The 18,845-nt window shown below is 38.8% G+C and overlaps 1 protein-coding gene across 3 annotated transcripts in view; it reads right to left on the bottom strand.

The window, feature by feature from the left end:
• Arhgef17_1 (uncharacterized) overlaps positions 1-18,845 on the bottom strand; it is an 89,464-nt gene that overhangs the window by 67,198 nt on the left and 3,421 nt on the right. The window lies entirely within an intron of this gene.

Below are 18,845 nucleotides of genomic sequence, written 5' to 3'. Positions count from 1 at the left end.
TACAAACCGTAAAAACCATAAAATTGACAGTGACTTTATTAGAAACAATAACAACAACAACAACACAGTCATGTACATCATTAGCAACAAAAACAACTAACTCGGAAAATGCATGCAACATTAACAGACATTGCAGCGGTGCAACCATTAACAACAACAATAATAACAACTACTAAATACAATAATAGCAACAACGTGACACAGTACAACAACAGCGGAACAGTGTTGCCATTTGAACGCTGCTGGAGATGGCAGTAATGTGACCATTTAAGACCTCTTTCTGATGGCTTATGGAGTGAAAACGTCCTGCTGTGTGAAAACAAATTATAGGCATGTAATGTTGCATGTTGTGTATTTCATGCACTGCCAGCCAGCCAGCCATGCCATGCAATGCCATTCAGCCAACCACCATTCAAGCATTGAACCATTCAGCCATCCAGCCAATCCTCTGCCACCGACTAAACAACTCGACCAGACAACCCAAATAATAAAAACCGAATTAACTGAAACTCCATCGGACTTGACGCGCAAAATAAACGAAACGAAAATATTTAACAAATACCCGTACTAAATGTGTGCATGGAAAAAAGTATCGAAATCAAATAATAGGAACCTCGCTGATCCGCAGCAAGCTGCCGCATCGATGGGTGGACGCGACCAGCGCTAGATGCTAGATGCACTCGATGTAAGCTGGCAAAATATTTCACGGTGCTACGCTGCACTCCAAGCACATACACATGTAAGTATGTATGAATGTATGTGGCACGGCGGGCACATGGCGCATGGCACGGTAGAGATCATGCCGAGACCGCGCGCCAAGCTTAGCCGACGAGCGCGCGAACGAGTGCATCAACAAGGCAGCAGTGCGCGGTGCGGTGCGGCGCGGCGCGTCGCACTGGTATTAACCGTCTTATCAGATTTGTGAGGATTGCGCAAAACTATTTTTATTTCGGAGCAGCGGCGACTATGGCTTTTACTGCTGCGACCGCATTGGTTTCCGTATGCCACTTCTGCCGTGTACCACTTCTGCGTTGTTGCTATTACTGTTGCTGCTGTTGATGGTGTTGTTATTTTCGTGTTTTGCAACTGGTACCCCGCTCAACGCACCACACAGCGCACCGGTAAACACGGCATAACTTCACCTCCTTTACACATTCATTAAAAATGAGGATATCATGGTGACTTAGCTCGATATTCCGCTTAGAATTGAAATGAAGCCAAATCTCAAGGCGAACCGAACCGAACGAGCGCCAAGCCAAACGCAAAACCACAAAAAAAGGCGATTACGACAGCTAAACGGCTGAACGGCTAAAACATTGCGAACGCTGAGGATGATGATGTCGATGGCGATAGTGCGAGCGATGACGGCAGGAAGGAATTAAATGGAGCGTCAGCAGCGCAAAGATGCTCATAAAACTTTTCGAAAAAGGCAACACTACGAAAAAATGGTAATTAAAGTCGTTTATGTGCCGGCTACCGTCCAGCCATGCAGTGGTTCAGTGCCAATAGACAATCGCAATCGGAAAATACGTTTGCCCACGGCGACGCCAACGGCGACAGCGTCAAATGGCCAGTCGTTGGTATAGTACGAGTACAAGCTCCAATTTGGTACATACTCGTATACTTTATAACATGAAAGTGCTCTTTAACCAGCAAGCATCTTGTGTGGACGAGTGTGTAATCCGCATGTGCATGCAGTCGTATCTATTTTGATATCTGCAGAACAACTCCGTGTTTCGTGTGCTAGGAAATAATTCGTTTTCTCCCTCAGCGCAATTTGAAGGCTCACAACACTCATATCTCTATCAGCACTTGCTGCAATCGCATTCGCGACTTACAGTTGATTAGTAGCTTTAGCGATTAGAGCAGATCGTTTAATTCTAATACAACTATGACACCTTCCAAAATGGGACTTCGAATAATAAAAACCGACTGTCTGTTACTTGTGTTTGTAAATATCTGCACGAGCTGTATATCCAATGTACATCCAATGTACATGCACAACCCTGTAAGGAAAATCTGAGCTTTGCTGAACTAATAATAATTATCATACGGTTCTAACTCAAGTGGGTCCAAATTAACCTCCATACTAAGGTATTTAGCGCTTTATTAAACGAGCATTATTTTAAGCTTAATGATTACTGACAACTTCTTCTTCTTAAGTGGCGTAGACACCGCTTACGCGGTTATAGCCGAGTCCACAACAGCGCGCCATGCATCTCTCTTTTTGACAGTTTGGCGCCAATTGGTAATACCAAGTGAAGACAGGTTCTTCTCCACCTGGTCCTGCCATTGGAGTGGAGGTCTCCCTCTTCCTCGGCTTCCACCAGCGGGTACTGCATCGAATACTTTCAGAGCTGGAGCACTTTCATCCATTTGAACAACATGACCTAGCCAGCGTAGCCGCTGTCTTTTTATTCGCTGGACTATGTCTATGTCGTCGAATAACACATACAGCTCATCATTCCATCATCTGCGGTATTCGCCGTTGCCAATGTTTAGAGGATCATAAATCTTCCGCAAAACCTTTCTCTCGAAAACTCCGAGTTCCGTCTCATCAGATGTTGACATCGTCCACGCTTCTGCATCATAAAGTAGGACGGGAATGATGAGGGACTTGTAGAGTTTAGTTTTCGTTCGTCGTGAATCGTGATCGTCTTCTCAGTCCATAGTAGCACCTGTTAGCAAGAGTTATTCGGCGTTGGATTTCAAGGCTGACATTATTATCGGTGCTGATGCTGGTGCCTAGGTAAACGAAATTATCTACAACTTCAAAGTTATGACTGTCAACAGTGACGTGGGAGCCTACACGCTATACAACTAGAAGCTATAACTTTCTTGAGCTGAATAAAATGCTGAATTCCGAAGATGCCTGAAAAGCTTGATTTCATTTCACACAAAATTCTCAGGATTTGCTAGATAGCATTCCCGCAGGGTCCAATTTCACAAATAAATATATTTTATGAATTCATGTAAGATGAGTGAAAAAATAATATAGAAAAAAATATGAAATGGAACAATGAATTCCATTTCATATGTACTCATATGAATGAAGAATACATGGACTAATCAATAAATCCGTGCGGTCGGTAATTTATTAACCTATGATTTATATATATATATTTAGAATCTGTTTAGTTATAAAAAACCATAACTAAATTTAAAATTTTAGGTATAAAAACATGAAAAAAGGTTTATGGACATAAGATCCCACCTTTTGAACCTCAAACCGTGCACATTATAAGACACTACTTACAATTGATCGGCTTCAAAAAGATTCCAAAAATGTAGTTGAAGAAACAATATTCTCTTACTTAGTCTTAAATGCTAAATTGCAGGTACTATCGTACAAGCCTCGTACAAGCCTCGTACAAGCTTCGCAATTATTTGGGTCGATTACTTTATTCTTAGATGTTCATGTGAGAAAGTGTTCAAATTAGTCCACAATAGTTTAAGAGATAATTGTCTTGCCATACTGCAAAAGGAGAGTATTCTGAGCAGAATAATAATTATTTTATTAAGCTTTGATGTGGACTCTCTTTTCAAATATCTAAGCATTTAATTATTTCGCTCCATTTATTATTTGTAACACATAAACAAATATGTAATACTCGTGGTAAGTTTATAAAGAGACCTGTTGGTGTTTCAGTGTGCCAGTAAACTCAGCTTGGTTCAAATATTTCATAAGATAAATCCATAAAGCGACTAGTAGTAATTATAGCACTTTCAAACTAAATAACTGTATTCAATAATTCTTACTCAATTGGAGTACTAGCAAGGATCACATTTGTATTAGGACGCGGTGTTATTCCATAACCAATGACATTTTAAGTAACAAAAAGTTGGTGACCAAAGTTTTGTATGGATGGAACGGCTAGCAATATGAGGCCAGTTTTGGACAAACCCAATAAAAAGTTTCAGACAATCTCGAACAAAAAAAAACGCAGGTGGTCTTCTTTTTATACTCACGTAACGTGTTGCACAGAGTATTATAGTTTTGTTCACATAACGGTTGTTTGTGTCACCAAGAAATAAAAGAGTTAGATATGGGGTTATATATATATAAATGATCAGGATGACGAGTGGATTTGAAATCCGGATGTCTTTCCGTCTGTCCGTGCAAACGATAACTTGAGTAAAAATTAAGATATCTTAATGAAACTTGGAACACATATTCCTTGGCACCCTGAGGAGGTTGCTTTCGAAAATGAGCAATATCGGTCCACTGCCACGCCCACAAAATGGCGGAAACCGAAAACCTATACAGTGTCATAACTAGAGACCGACCGATTAATCGGCCTTGGTATCGGCATCGGCCACAAAATTAAGCATCGGCATCGGCCATATTTGGCCTACTTCTTTCGGTTTACACTAAAATAATTTCTTTTTACTTTTTTGATTTCTTTAGAGCATTCTTCTGTTTACCATATAAAACATTCACATTTGACTAAACTAACAATTCATCATGGTGATAATTTAAGTCTAATATAAAGAAATTCAATATTTTTGCATTAATGAAAGGTTTTATTTAGCACTGATAGAAACATTCGATTTCTGTCAAATATGCACAGTTTTGTTTAAAGTTGTTGAGGTTATAGAAGCATTCGTAACTAGGTTAATTTATTTTTAAAAGTTTCGTAATAATCACTTGGTGCTGGCCTGGACTACAAGGTGCAAGGAAAAGAACCTCCCAAACAACTTTCCGAAGTTTCTATTGAGTCACTATCGCCATTTGCCGCCTTTCACAATGCGAGATATAAATGACAAAACTCATCTCTTTGAAAATAACGGATTATTTTTACTAGACCTACTATTTTCGAATATTGGCCTTAATGCTCATATTTGTCCTTAGGGGGCTATACCAGTGTAACCCATCAAAAATTAGGCGAGTTTAGGGGATTTTTGTTTTTAAGAAAGTACTCAATCGAATGTTTCGAAGTTTTTTGGACATAATAAGGTGTACTTTCAACTATACTATATTTTAAGATTTTTATTTTCAAAAATTTTGAAAAATAAAGGAGTTATCGGGCTGTCTTGGGAGGCATGATTACGGCCGAATGAGTAACTGAAACACAAAAATTGAAAACGTTTATTAAAGTTGAATATATTCCCTATACAATGTCCTATGATTATTGAAAAATACCAAACATTAACAAAATGGCGTAGTTCTGAAAAATTTCGATTTTTTAGGTAAGAAATTGACAATTTTCATCAAATCAAAAAGATAGGTCATTGTATAGTAATATATTCAATTACATTCAGTTTAAATTTGAAGTTGATCGGTCAATATCTCGTTGAGTTATGATGTCAGCAATTTTGTGAAAAGTCGTTTCGAGAATAACGCGTTTAAAGTTTCGACTATAGCGGCTTATACCTGTGAGCGATTGCACTTTAGAACGCTGCCATTCAAAAACTATTCAAGATACGACCTTACCGCTTTCACAGGATATTTCTGAAATTATAAACTATCGAATAAGCAAAAAATAAAAAATCGATTTTTTGAAAATGCCACACCGGTATACCCCCATAAAGGAAAAAAGCTATATTGCTGATTGCTGATTCGCTTTGAGAAAACGCGAATAACTTATTTGTTCTATCAACATATATCTTATAATAATAATTTATTTAGTTTTGAATATTAATTAAATGAATAAACAACTTCATATTTACATATGAATTGAGTTGTTTACTTATTTGTGAAGTTATTTGTCTTTGTTTTTATTTTGTTACTATACTAATTTACTAAATAAAGTTGTTGATGAAAGAATCGTCATCGGCATCGGCCAAAATTTTGGTATCGGTCAGACACTAGTCATAACTAAGCCATAAATAAATTTATGAAAATAAAATTTGGAACATAGGATCCCATTAGGGAGGGGCACATTTGGATGTAATTTTTAAGGTAAAGTGGGCGTGACCCCGCCCCTAAATAGGTTTTTTGTATATAACTCGCAAACCAATAAAGCTTTATAAACCAAACTTTCTGCAGTCGTTTCTTTTAGCCATTTCCTTATACAATCCAAAAATGAAAGAAATCGGATAATAACCACGCCCACCTCCCATACAAAGGTTAGGTTGAAAATGACTAAAAGTGCGTTAACTCACTAACGAAAAACGTCAGAAACACTAAATTTTGCAGAAGGAATATCAGAAAGAAGCAGCACTCAGATTTTTTTACAAAATGAAAAATGGGCGTGGCGTCACCCACTTATGGGTCAAAAAGAACTACTCGACCGATTTCAATGAAATTCGGTATATAACACTTTCTTGGCACCCTGAAGACACGGGTGGAATATGGGTGAAATCGGTTCACAACCACGCCTACTTCCCATATAACTCAATTTTGAATTCTTCTGATTCGTTCACTTTACAATATATACATTAAGAACCAATGTATATATCGGAATAAAACTTTACCCAAATACTGTATTTGAGCTGTGACATCACTTGTGGAAAAATTGTCAAAATCGGACTATGACTTTTCGGACTTTCATCGAACATGAAGAACTTGGTGCCTAAGAATAATTTATATTCTTATATATATATAGGTAAATCTCTCAGATATTTTAATGTAATCCATTCCCTCTGAATTTTTTTCTTATTACAGTTTGTCTATGAACCAAAAGATTCCATATACCTAATTATAGATAATATAAAATTAAGTGGGCGTATAGTCTTCGATAAATTGTATCTTGGTGGTGAAAACGAGTGAAATCGGTTCAGGAATTATCGCAGTCCCCATATACTATTTATGATGATTTTCGTTATTCTATTGAACTTTATTCAGAATATATGGATCGAATTGTGTTATCTTTATAAAATTACATCAATAAATTGTGAGAGTATAAAATGTTCGGTTGCACCCGAACTTAGCCTTTCCTTACTTGTTTATATAACGGTTGTTTCTGTGACCTAAAACTAAACTAGTTAGATAGAGGGTTATATATACCAAAGTGATCAGTGCGACGAGTCAATTTGAGTAAAAGATATATACCAACCAAACTTCCTGGAGGCATTTACTTTAGGCACTTCATTATTCAGTATGAAAATGAATGAATCGCCTACCTCCGATACAAAGGTTTTGTTAAAAACTACTAAATGTGCTTTAATTCAGCAAGGAAAAACGTCAAAATTAAAAAAAAAACAAAATGGTAAATGGTATTGAAAGGTTGCCCTTATTAAATTTGAAATGGGCGTGGCTCCTCCCACTTATGGGTTAAAAAACATATCTCAAAAACTACTCGGCAAATTTCAACGAAATTTCAATTGCGGTTCCAACCTTTTTCTTAGCAACCCAATCTTTTAGTTTCAAAATGGGTCAAATTAATTCACAACCACGCCTACTTTCCTATATCGCAACAGTGAAGATATCGGAACAAAACTTTGCACAAATACTGTATTTCTAGTGTGGCATATATATATATATATATATATTTGGCGTAGGAACCGCTTTAATCGATTATAGCCGAATCCACCAGAGCGCGCCACTCATTCCTCCTTTTTGCTTTTTGGCGCCAACTGGAAACACCAAGTGTAGCCAGGTCACTTTGCACTTGGTCTTTCCACCGGAGTGGAGGTCGTCATCTTCCGCGGCTTCCTCCAGCGGGTACTGCATCGAATACTTTCAGAGCTGGAGTGTTTTCTTCCATCCGTACAACATAACCTAGCCAGCGTAGCCGCTGTCTTTTTATTCGCTGAACTATGTCAATGTCGTCAGAAAAAAAAAGAGGATCGACACACACCACCTTTTTGTCGATTTTAAAGCTGCTTTCGACAGCACGAAAAGGAGTTGCCTCTACGCCGCGATGTCTGAATTTGGTATCCTCGCAAAACTAATACGGCTGTGTAAATTGACGTTGAGCAACACCAAAAGCTCCGTCATGATTGGGAAGGACCTCTCCGAGCCGTTCGATACCAAACGAGGTTTCAGGCAAGGTGACTCACTATCGTGCGACTTCTTTAACCTGATGCTGGAAAAAATTATAAGAGCTGCAGAGCTAAACCGAGAAGGTACAATCTTCTACAAGAGTGTACAGCTCCTGGCGTACGCCGATGATATTGATATCATCGGAAGCAACCACCGCGCCGTTTGTTCTGCTTTTTCCCGCATGGATAAGGAGGCGAAGCGAATGGGTCTGGAGGTGAATGAGGACAAGACGAAATATCTCCTGTCATCAAACAAACAGTCGGCGCATTCGCGTCTTGGCTCCCACGTCACTGTTGACAGTCATAACTTCGAGGTCGTAGATAATTTCGTATACCTGGGAACCAGCATCAACAACACGAACAATGTCAGCCTCGAAATCCAGCGCAGAATAACTCTTGCCAACAGGTGCTACTTTGGACTGAGTACACAAGTCGCTTATCATTCCCGTCCTGCTTTACGGTGCAGAAGCTTGGACGATGTCAACATCAGATGAGACGACACTAGGAGTTTTCGAGAGGAAAGTTTTGCGTAAGATTTATGGTCCTCAGAACATTGGCAACGGCGAATACCGCAGACGATGGAACGATGAGCTGTACGAGATATACGACGACATTGACATAGTTTAGCGAATAAAAAGATAGCGGCTACGCTGGCTAGGTCATGTTGTCCGAATGGACGAAAACACTCCAGCCCTGAAAGTGTTCCCGCCGGAGGAAGCCGAGGAAGAGGGAGGCCTCCACTCCGTTGGAGGGACCAGGTGGAGAGCGACCTGGTTACACTTGGAATCTCCAACTGGCGCCGAACTGCGAAGGAGAGAAAGAGGTGGCGCACTATCGCCGATTCGGCTATAACCGGCTAAACGGTTGCAACGCCAATCACATACATGTCAATGTCGTCGTATAAATCGTACAGCTCATCGTTCCATCGTCTGCGGTATTCGCCGTTGCCAATGTTTAGAGGACCATAAATCTTGCGCAAAACCTTTCTCTCGAAAACCCCAAGAGTCGTCTCATCGGATGTTGTCATCGTCCACGCTTCAGCGCCATACATCAGGACGGGAATAATGAGCGACTTATAGAGTTTGATTTTGGTTCGTCGAGAGAGGACTTTACTTTTCAATTGCCTACTCAGTCCAAAGTAGCACCTGTTGGCAAGAGTGATTCTGCGTTGGATTTCAAGGCTGACATTGTTGGTGTTGTTAATGCTGGTTCCCAGATAAACGAAATTATGTACAACTTCAAAGTTATGACTGTCAATAGTGACGTGGGAGCCAAGACGCGAGTGCGCTGACTGTTTGTTTGATGACAGGAGATATTTCGTCTTGTCCTCATTCACCACCAGACCCATACGCTCCGCTTCTTTATCTAGTCTGGAAAACGCAGAACAAACGGCGCGGTTGTTGCTTCCGATGATATCAATATCATCGGCATACGCCAGGAGCTGTACACTCTTGTAGAAGATTGTACCCTCTCTATTTAGTTCTGCAGCTCGTATTATTTTTTCCAGCAATAGATTGAAGAAGTCGCACGATAGTGAGTCACCCTGTCTGAAGCCTCGTTTGGTATCGAACGGCTCGGAGAGGTCCTTCCCGATCCTGACGGAGCTTTTGGTGTTGCTCAACGTCAGCTTACATAGCCGTATTAGTTTTGCAGGGATACCAAATTCAGACATCGCGGCATAAAGGCAGCTCCATTTCGTGCTATCGAAGGCAGCTTTAAAATCGATAAAAAGATGGTGAGTATCGATTCTTCTCTCTCGGGTCTTTTCCAAGATTTGGCGCATGGTGAATATCTGGTCCATTGTGGATTTTCCAGGTCTAAAGCCACACTGATAAGGTCCAATCAGTTCGTTGACGGTGGGCTTTAGTCTTTCACACAATACGCTCGACAAAACTTTAATATGCGATATTGAGGAGACTTATACCACGGTAGTTGGCGCAGATTGTGGGGTCTCCCTTCTTATGGATTGGGCAGAGCACACTAAGATTCCAATCGTCAGGCATGCTTTCTTCCGACCATATTCTACAAAGAAGCTGATGCATGCACCTTATCAGTTCTTCGCCGCCGTATTTGAATAGCTCGGCCGGTAATCCATCGGCCCCCGCCGCTTTGTTGTTCTTCAAGCGGGTAATTGCTATTCGAATTTCTTCATGGTCGGGTAATGGAACATCTATTCCATCGTCATCGATTGGGGAATCGGGTTCGCCATCTCCTGGTGTTGTACTTTCACTGTCATTGAGCAGGTCGGAGAAGTGTTCCCTCCATAATCCCAGTGTGCTCTGGACATCCGTTACCAGATTACCTTCTCGGTCCCTACATGATAATGCTCCGGTCTTGAAACCTTCTGTTAATCGCCTCATATTTTCATAAAATTTTTGAGCATTACCCTTTTTTGCCAGCTTTTCAAGCTTTTCATACTCACGCATTTCGGCCTCTTTCTTTTTACGTCTGCAAATGCGTCTCGCTTCCCTCTTCAGTTCTCGATCGCAACGTTGCGAGGTAGGCAGTCTGTTTTCTCTCCACTGCGGAACGACAATTCTCATCGTACCAACTGGTTTTTTGGCGTTGCCGGAGACCAATTGTTTCGGCTGCAGCGGTATGCAATGAGTTTGAGATGCCGTTCCACAGCTCCCTTATATCGAGATGCTGATGAGTGCTGTCAGAGAGCAGGAGTGCAAGTCGAGTAGAAAATCGTTCGGCTGTCGGTTGTGATTGCAGCTTTTCGACGTCGAACCTTCCTTTGTTGACGGGCGTTCTTTGCTGCACAGAGGCGAGTGCGTATCTTTGATGCTACTAGATAATGGTCCGAGTCAATGTTTGGTCCTCGGAGCGTACGCACGTCTAAAACACTGGAGACATGTCTTCCGTATATCACAACGTGATCGATTTGATTGCACGTGTTTCGATCAGGGGACAGCCACGTTGCTTGATGAATTGTTTTATGCTGGAATCTGGTACTACAGACAACCATATTTCGGGCCCCAGCGAAGTCGATCAGCCTCAGGCCGTTTGGCGATGTTTCGTCATGGAGGCTGAATTTTCCGACTGTTGTGCCAAAGACACCTTCTTTACCCACCCTGGCGTTAAAATCGCCAAGCACGATTTTGACATCGTGGCGGGGGCAGCGCTCATAGGTGCGTTCTAGGCGCTCATAGAAAGCATCTTTGGTCACATCGTCCTTCTCTTCCGTTGGGGCGTGGGCGCAAATCAGCGATATGTTGAAGAACCTCGCTTTGATGCGGATTGTGGCAAGACGTTCATCCACCGGGGTGAATGCCAGTACTCGGCGACGTAGTCTCTCTCCCACCACAAATCCAACACCGAATTTGCGCTCCTTTATATGGCCGCTGTAGTAGATGTCACAAGGACCCACCTTCTTCCGTCCTTGTCCCGTCCATCGCACTTCTTGGACGGCGGTGATGTCAGCCTTTAGTTGTATGAGGATATCAACCAGCTGGGCAGAGGCACCTTCCCAATTAAGAGTCCGGACATTCCAGGTGCATGCCCTCAAATCATGATCCTTAGTACGTTTGCAGGGGTCGTCATCAAAAGGGGGGTTTCTCATCCGAGGCTCGGTGTTTGTTTTCATTGGGGAGATTTTTTTATGTGGTGGGTCCCAAGCCCTACGCACAACCGCACAAGCGGGCTTCGCCTTCTCACTTTAGCTCGCCTCCAAACGGATGTCTGTTAGCTACCCAGGGGATACTTGGTCTAAAACCGGAAGTCGTGAGCTGCTTGAGTCATATGCAAAAGAATCGTTCCTGGCCACTCCCAAGTGAATGGCAATCAGAAACTTTCCTCACTTGCGTGAACTTCTACATATGACCCCATCCCCCCGGGGATGGCCCGTATAAAAAAATAAAAACCACCGAAATAGGAATGTAACTTTACAAGGCCCCAGATATCTGACATTCGGATTTTCAAACTTCCTGGGGACTTTATGCTGTATGTATCAGTAAATATGTGAAGCATCTTAGCCAAATTAAGAAAGTAAAATCTTTGGCTAAAATAGTTGAAATCTGTCCAAGAATTACCACAGGCCTCATATACTATATATAATGAATTTCATTTTCTATTGGACTTTATTCCGAATAAGCTGGTCCAATTGTGTGGTCTCTTAATAAAATTGAATAAATAAATTGCGAGAGTAATGAAAAATGTTCGGATTCCCCCGAATTTAGCCCTTCCTTACTTGTTTTAAATAATGACGTTTGAACCAGTTACTTGCAAGAATGGCATGGTAAATATAGTATGAAATAGTTCAAAGCGTCCCACTCCACAGCTGCAGAAACATTAAATGGAGGAAAGTTTTCGAAATAAGCATTAAATCAATCAAATGAGAGAAACATTTTCATGTAACACTAAACTAGTATTGTAACTGTAAAAATCGAAGCAGTGCTTTCTAAAGAAAGGTGTCTGAAATTTTATTGATAGCAATTATTTTACCTGCCTTTCTTAACGGTATAAATTTTGATATTTCAATATACGGGTATTAATTTACACATTCATATTAAATTGATTTGTATAATTATAGGTATGTTTATAAACTCGTCAATATCCCAAAGCACCACAATTAGCCAACACCTAGCAATCAACGCTGATCAACACACTTTGTAACGAAATTCCAAACGCCTGAGCGATGCATAAATTCAAGCAATATTTTCTAATTAATATTTCGTGTGAGCACCATGACTTATGCCAGTATGTAAAACTCCAGATGTGTCAAAATGCTACGGCTATTGAAGCAACCACTAATATGAATAGAAAGAAAACACACAAAATATTTTAAGTCACTGAATAATGGCTAAAGTCTGCTCAAACTGATGACGAATGGTTACTGGTTGATTAACTCACTGATGTGCAATTATTACGGCGCACAGTGGGAACTTTCCATACGAGTATTGGAAGCTTTTAGTTTATTTTTCACAAACATTGAAGAATCAAGCAATCGTTAAGAAATGTAGGCTTGCCATATTACAGAGTTTTTTGAAAACAAGATATTTAAAATTTAAAAAATAATATTTTTATAATTAAAAATCGCACAAATGATCAGGCGGAAGTAATTTATTTTATTACTTTTTGCTGTGTTCAGCAACACTGTGAGCTGTCATGACCAGAAAAGAAAAACAAGAATATAATAGTCAGACAAGAAATTTCCATTATTTCACTCCCATTCGTTGTACATCAATATTAGGTGAAAAGGAAATTTCAAATTTCGATTTCATTTCGATACCATTTTGGAGGAGGTTTTTCTAACCTTTTAAAGTGGCTCTACAGATTTTTATATTTTTCTATGTATAGCACAATTACTATGATACACATACATACATATGTATTATAACAACAAATATGAACGATTTTGTGAATTTCCATTGGCTAAAACCAAACCTTCAAGCCACGTAACATCCTGTCTAACCTTGAACCATTTCGCTGGGGTTTCACATGCCTCATTGCCCTGCTGATCGAGCGTGTTAAAGTGGGAATCGGGCATATGCTCAATTGCAGCTTAGCTAGTGGCCAATTCTTGTTTGTACTGGTATGTATGTACATTACTATTCGTCCTACGCACTGTCATAGTCAGCCGTATAGTTAGAGGGTTTTGAGGAGGAAAAATAAATTGGAGATTTCCGCATAGAACTGAGAATTAGAATTAGTAAATACTGGGAAAATACCTAGTATTGCCCTTAATTCTGTTACAAAGTTCAGCGAGGATAAATTCGCTCAAAAATATGCCGGTAAAGGTACTCATATACATAATGTTTGCTTTCGCTTATTAACAACGGATTGTGGAGCTAAAGAAAATCTTACTGCGTTAATTACTTTACATAAGTGTAGAAAACGTGTAAGTGAAATTTATGAGCTTCTCTAATAGCTTAATATTCCAAGAGTGTTTGTTTATCGCGCATGGTTCGAACCAATTCAGCCACAAAACTCTCTTGGCAAAAAAGTATGTCGTATTAAAATGTGTTTACTATTTATGCCATGGCTACCCTCCCCAACGAGTTTATAACGACGTTTATGTGACAGTCTCCTTGCCGTTGGGCTTGATCTATCTCATTTATATTCTACGATTTTGTTAAGTCTGTCAACAGGGATCCTCGTATGCCGCAATGATTAAAATACAAGAACATACGAATATGCCACACGCCACACTTCTTGGGTCCCATCCTATTTGGCATTGAAGCGCTCCAAGTGGACGCCAAGCGAACTGAGTGTCTTTGCGTTTGTTCCTTAGCATCCAACTCTTACCACTTCGGTCGGTGCTGCCTGCGAATTGTTTGCTTACATTAAACACAATAAAATGTGGATAGAACTGGTCAATAAGTTAAAGTCCAACAAAATTAAAAACCCACTTAAAGAAATAAAACTGCAAACAATGCGAGAAGACAACGGTGCAGTTTAGAGTTTTGCCTTACTTTGAACCTTCTACCTTTGGTTGCAGCCGCGGCTGCCCTGTGCCGTTGCTGTGACGCGACGTGTTGTCGTGTGGCTGAAGTTGTTGCTATCGCTCACCTGCTCTTGCACCGGTACCTGTACATTGCCGTAAACAACTACTCAACTGATATACATATGTATGTATGTACAGTGTGGCATCAACTGGAGTGGCGGAGACTGCGCCTGCGCAGCATTTGCTTCTCGAGTGTTTCTTTGTATATCACGGTCAGTGCAACACCGAAAAACCCGAAAAAATTGTCGCCCATCGTTTCATCTTGTTGCTGTTTTGCAGTTCATTCGCGAAAATTTAGTGTTCGCTTGTGCATATCTATTCGTATACGAGCACAAGTACACTCGTGCATAGAGGTACTTAATTGGAAGACACATACGAGCACGCAAATTATATAAAACATGCCTATATATGTATAAAATGGGGGGCATGCTGTATAATAACAGTATGTTTGGGCGATAACAGAGAGCAGAGGTGTCAAAAGTCATTAATTTGGTCACAGCTTGGGCGTATGTTTGTAAGTATTGATATCAAAGAGATCAAAACGGCTTGAAAAATGAATTTTGTCATAACTCTTTGTCCATCGGTGCGTATTTTGTCAATGAAACAATTATAATCACTAGCCATCTTCCACTTTGTGTAACGTGTTGAAGAAAGAAGAAACTTAACTAAGCCGCATCTACATTTCATAATCTCTATAAAAGTAAGATTTTTTAGAAAGATACACATATCCGCTTTATTACACTGTACAACACTCGGCTGGGTATTAGAACAAAGTAATTTTTTCCCGGGAGATGGAAGTGAATGGAAAAAATCGAAAAATTTGACTTCGAAGTTCGAAAGAAAGATTTTTAAAAAAAGTATTATTAAGGATATAGTTACTAATAAATCCAAAATATGGATATAATTTCTATTTTCCTCTTAATTTAATTGTGTGTAAAACTTTTCGGTCAAACTTATATGTCAGAAACTAAAGGGGTCCAGTATTTTTCGATATTAAAAATTATATTTTTTTGAAGGTCTAACTCAGACCTTTCATAGCATATTGCTTATAGACCTGACCTTACACTTTTTTTTACTTATGACTCAACTCCCGGAAATAATTAGTTTGGTACAATACCCCAAAAAAAGTATTTTTTGCCGAATAGTGTTATTATTTCTATCTAATCTTACTGTTCATGATTTCGAATTTCGAGTAATTTTCGGGTATTTGTTGTACTTATTGCAATGTACAAATGTACAATGAAATTTATTTTTTTATTATTTCATAAAAATTAAAGAAGTACTCAACTAACTGTTGATTAAGATATTTTGAATAGATAAATATGATTGGTTGATTCAAGTAATACTACGTTCGGGCCGACATTGAATATATGTTTTCATTGAAAAAATGGATTTTCGTTCGAAAACTTGTGTTTTCATCCATGCAAAATCTGTCAAACGAAATCACAGTTTTCGCTGAAAACTTCTTGAAAACTTACATTCCACTCAATATAACCGATGTCTGCTCTAGTTTAGTCTATATTATTGGAAGACATATTTTGCCAGTTCTAAATTGTCATTTGATATTGTAAACAAATTCCACTACTTTGTCAAAATAATGGAGAAACAGAAATAAAAACAAGTAAGGAAGGGCTAAGTTCGGGTGTAACCGAACATTTTATACTCTCGCAATTTATTTATTTAACTTTATTTATATTATATAATACACAATTTGACCCACATATTCATCATATATATTGTATAAAGTCCATTGAAAGTTGGAAACCATAATATTAGGTTAGAAGCACCGAGGTCCTCGTGTTCGATATGTATGTGATTGGCGTTGCAACCGTTTAGCCGGTTATAGCCGAATCGACGATAGTGCGCCACCTCTCTCTCTCCTTCGCAGTTCGAAAGGAAACAACAGCCTCGGATGAGATGTTGTGAAGCGATTTTCACAACATATCATTGGGATGTAAGGAAACTATTACAAACCAAGTTTCATTGAAATCGGTCGAGTAGTTCCTGAGATATGGTTTTTGACCCATAAGTGGGAGACGCCACGCCCATTTTCCATTTTGTAAAAAAAATCTGAGTGCAGCTTGCATCTGCCACTTCTTATATGAAATTTAGTGTTTCTGACGTTTTTCCTTAGAGAGTTAACCCACTTTTAGTAATTTTCAACCTAACATTTGTATGGGAGGTGGGCGTGGTTATGATCCGATTTCTTTTGGACTGTATTAGGAAGTGGCTAAAAAAAACGACTGCAGAAAGTTTGGTTTATATAGCTCTATTGGTTTGCGAGATATGTACAAAAAACTTAGTAGGGGGCGGGGCCACGCCCACTTCCCAAAAAAAATTACATCCAAATATGCCCCTTCATAGTGCGATCCCTTATACCAAGTTTTATTTCCATAGCTTTATTTATGGCTTAGTTGTGGCACTTTATGTGTTTTCGGTTTTCGCCATTTTGTGGGCGTGGCAGTGGTCCGAATTTGCTCATTTTCGAAAGCAACCTTCCTATGGTGCCAAGAAATAAGTGTGCCAAGTTTCATCAAGATATCTTAATTTTTACTCAAGTTACAGCTTGCACAGACGGACGGACGGACAGACAGACATTCGGATTTGAACTCCACTCTTCACCCTGATCACTTTGGTATATATAACCCTATATCTAACTCGTTTAGTTTTGGGTGTTACAAACAACCGTTATGTGAACAAAACTATAATACTCTCTTTAGCAACATTTGTTGCGAGAGTATAATAAGAAAGGAAGAGCTAAGTTCGCGTGTGACCGAACATTTTATAGTCTCGCAATTTATTTGTTTAATGTTATTAAGCGCGTTTTATTTTCTTTTCTCGAATGGTGACTTTTTATATTTCAACATTATACACATGCTGCATTACCTTTTTGAATGTGCACCATTTTTTACATGATTAAAGAACAAAAAAAATGTCACCCTATTATCATTACTCACTCACAATTTGATAACTAGAGTACAGGACAGAATAAATTCAAAAATTTTGTGAGAAAAAAAGAGCTTTAAAATTACATGCAGCTCGACTCATATATTGGGACCAAAGTCCACTAGAAAACAAAAATCATTATATGAAAGATGGCGTAATTCCTGAAGTTTCATTAATATATCAGAAGTTTTACACCTGAACATTTTGATATTTATAGCTCTATATCGTTTAGTTTTATGACTTATAAATAACATGAGAACAAAACTTTGATACTTTCTTAGCAACACGTTGCGAGAGTATAAAAATGCTCAAATGTAATCAAACAAATAAATTTGTGTATTGTCAATGAAAACGCATCGAAAACACAAAATGTCGGTCAGAACGACTTTGGTTCCACAATCCACAAATTGTGTTTTCAAGAGGTTTTCAATGTCGGTCCGAACGTAGTATAAGGTAATTATAATACCATTGTAAAGGTTCACTGCGAAATTGAATGCTGTTTTAATGAACATTATACACATTTTATTGTGATGTATGTGATTGGCGTTGCAACCGTTTAAAAACTCTTGTATAAAATAAAATGAAATGAATAATCCATATAAATTATAAACCCATATTAATTATAATTATAAATCCTATGCGGTTTTAATTAATCATTACAATTCTTAATGTACGCGAGTGGAGGCTAGTAACTTGTTTGTTTATAATTTATCAGAAAATTCAAATACTGTTCAGTAAATTTACTTGAATACAACTAGAAAACCTCAAGATAAGAATTACTTCATGAATATCCATTTAGTATATATACATATAAATATATTATTGTACTTGTATATTATACATACATATATACCAAAAGAAGCAGGAGCAGAAAATTGTCTCAAACCTCAGAAAATAAAGGCAAAGTCTTCAAAATATCGGTAAAAAATGGCATCAATAACAACAGACAACCGTACCGTCCGATCTCTCTAAAAAAGAACCATTCATAAAAAAATTTCAAAATGAGTTTAGAATTCGCGAATAATTATGGAAATTGTGTAGCGACGGAAGAAAGACAAATAATTGTATTATTGTTTAAAAAAAAAAAACAAGCGTTAAACGTGGTAGCGGGAACCAATGATCTGGTGCAGGACCATACCATCGTATTACAGACACCATGAATAGGTTCCAATATAAAGATATTTTCGATAACACGATACTGTCATATCCTGAGGGAAGTATACCACATATGTATGTGGTAATTTCGGTACTTTAACGATACTAAACATTCTTCAAAGTTGGTAAAATATTGTTCAAGGACAATGGTGTGAGTTCTTTTAATTATCCAAGTCAGTCGCCTGACGCGAATCCAATTGAAAAACAAGGTGTGAGGTTCCAATTGATACGATCTGCAAACTTAGCTCCAGAATGCCAAAACGAATTTAAAAAGTTATTGAAAATAATAGTGGATTTATTAGACATTGAAAGCAACACGGCTGTATGTACATATTATTTTGACCATGTGTGTATATATATATTATATAAT

Source organism: Zeugodacus cucurbitae, chromosome 2 (assembly GCF_028554725.1).
Source record: "Zeugodacus cucurbitae isolate PBARC_wt_2022May chromosome 2, idZeuCucr1.2, whole genome shotgun sequence".
Lineage (NCBI taxonomy): Eukaryota > Metazoa > Arthropoda > Insecta > Diptera > Tephritidae > Zeugodacus > Zeugodacus cucurbitae.
The sequence above is the reverse complement of the archived record's forward strand: the minus strand, read 5'-3'. Positions and strand labels throughout refer to the sequence as shown.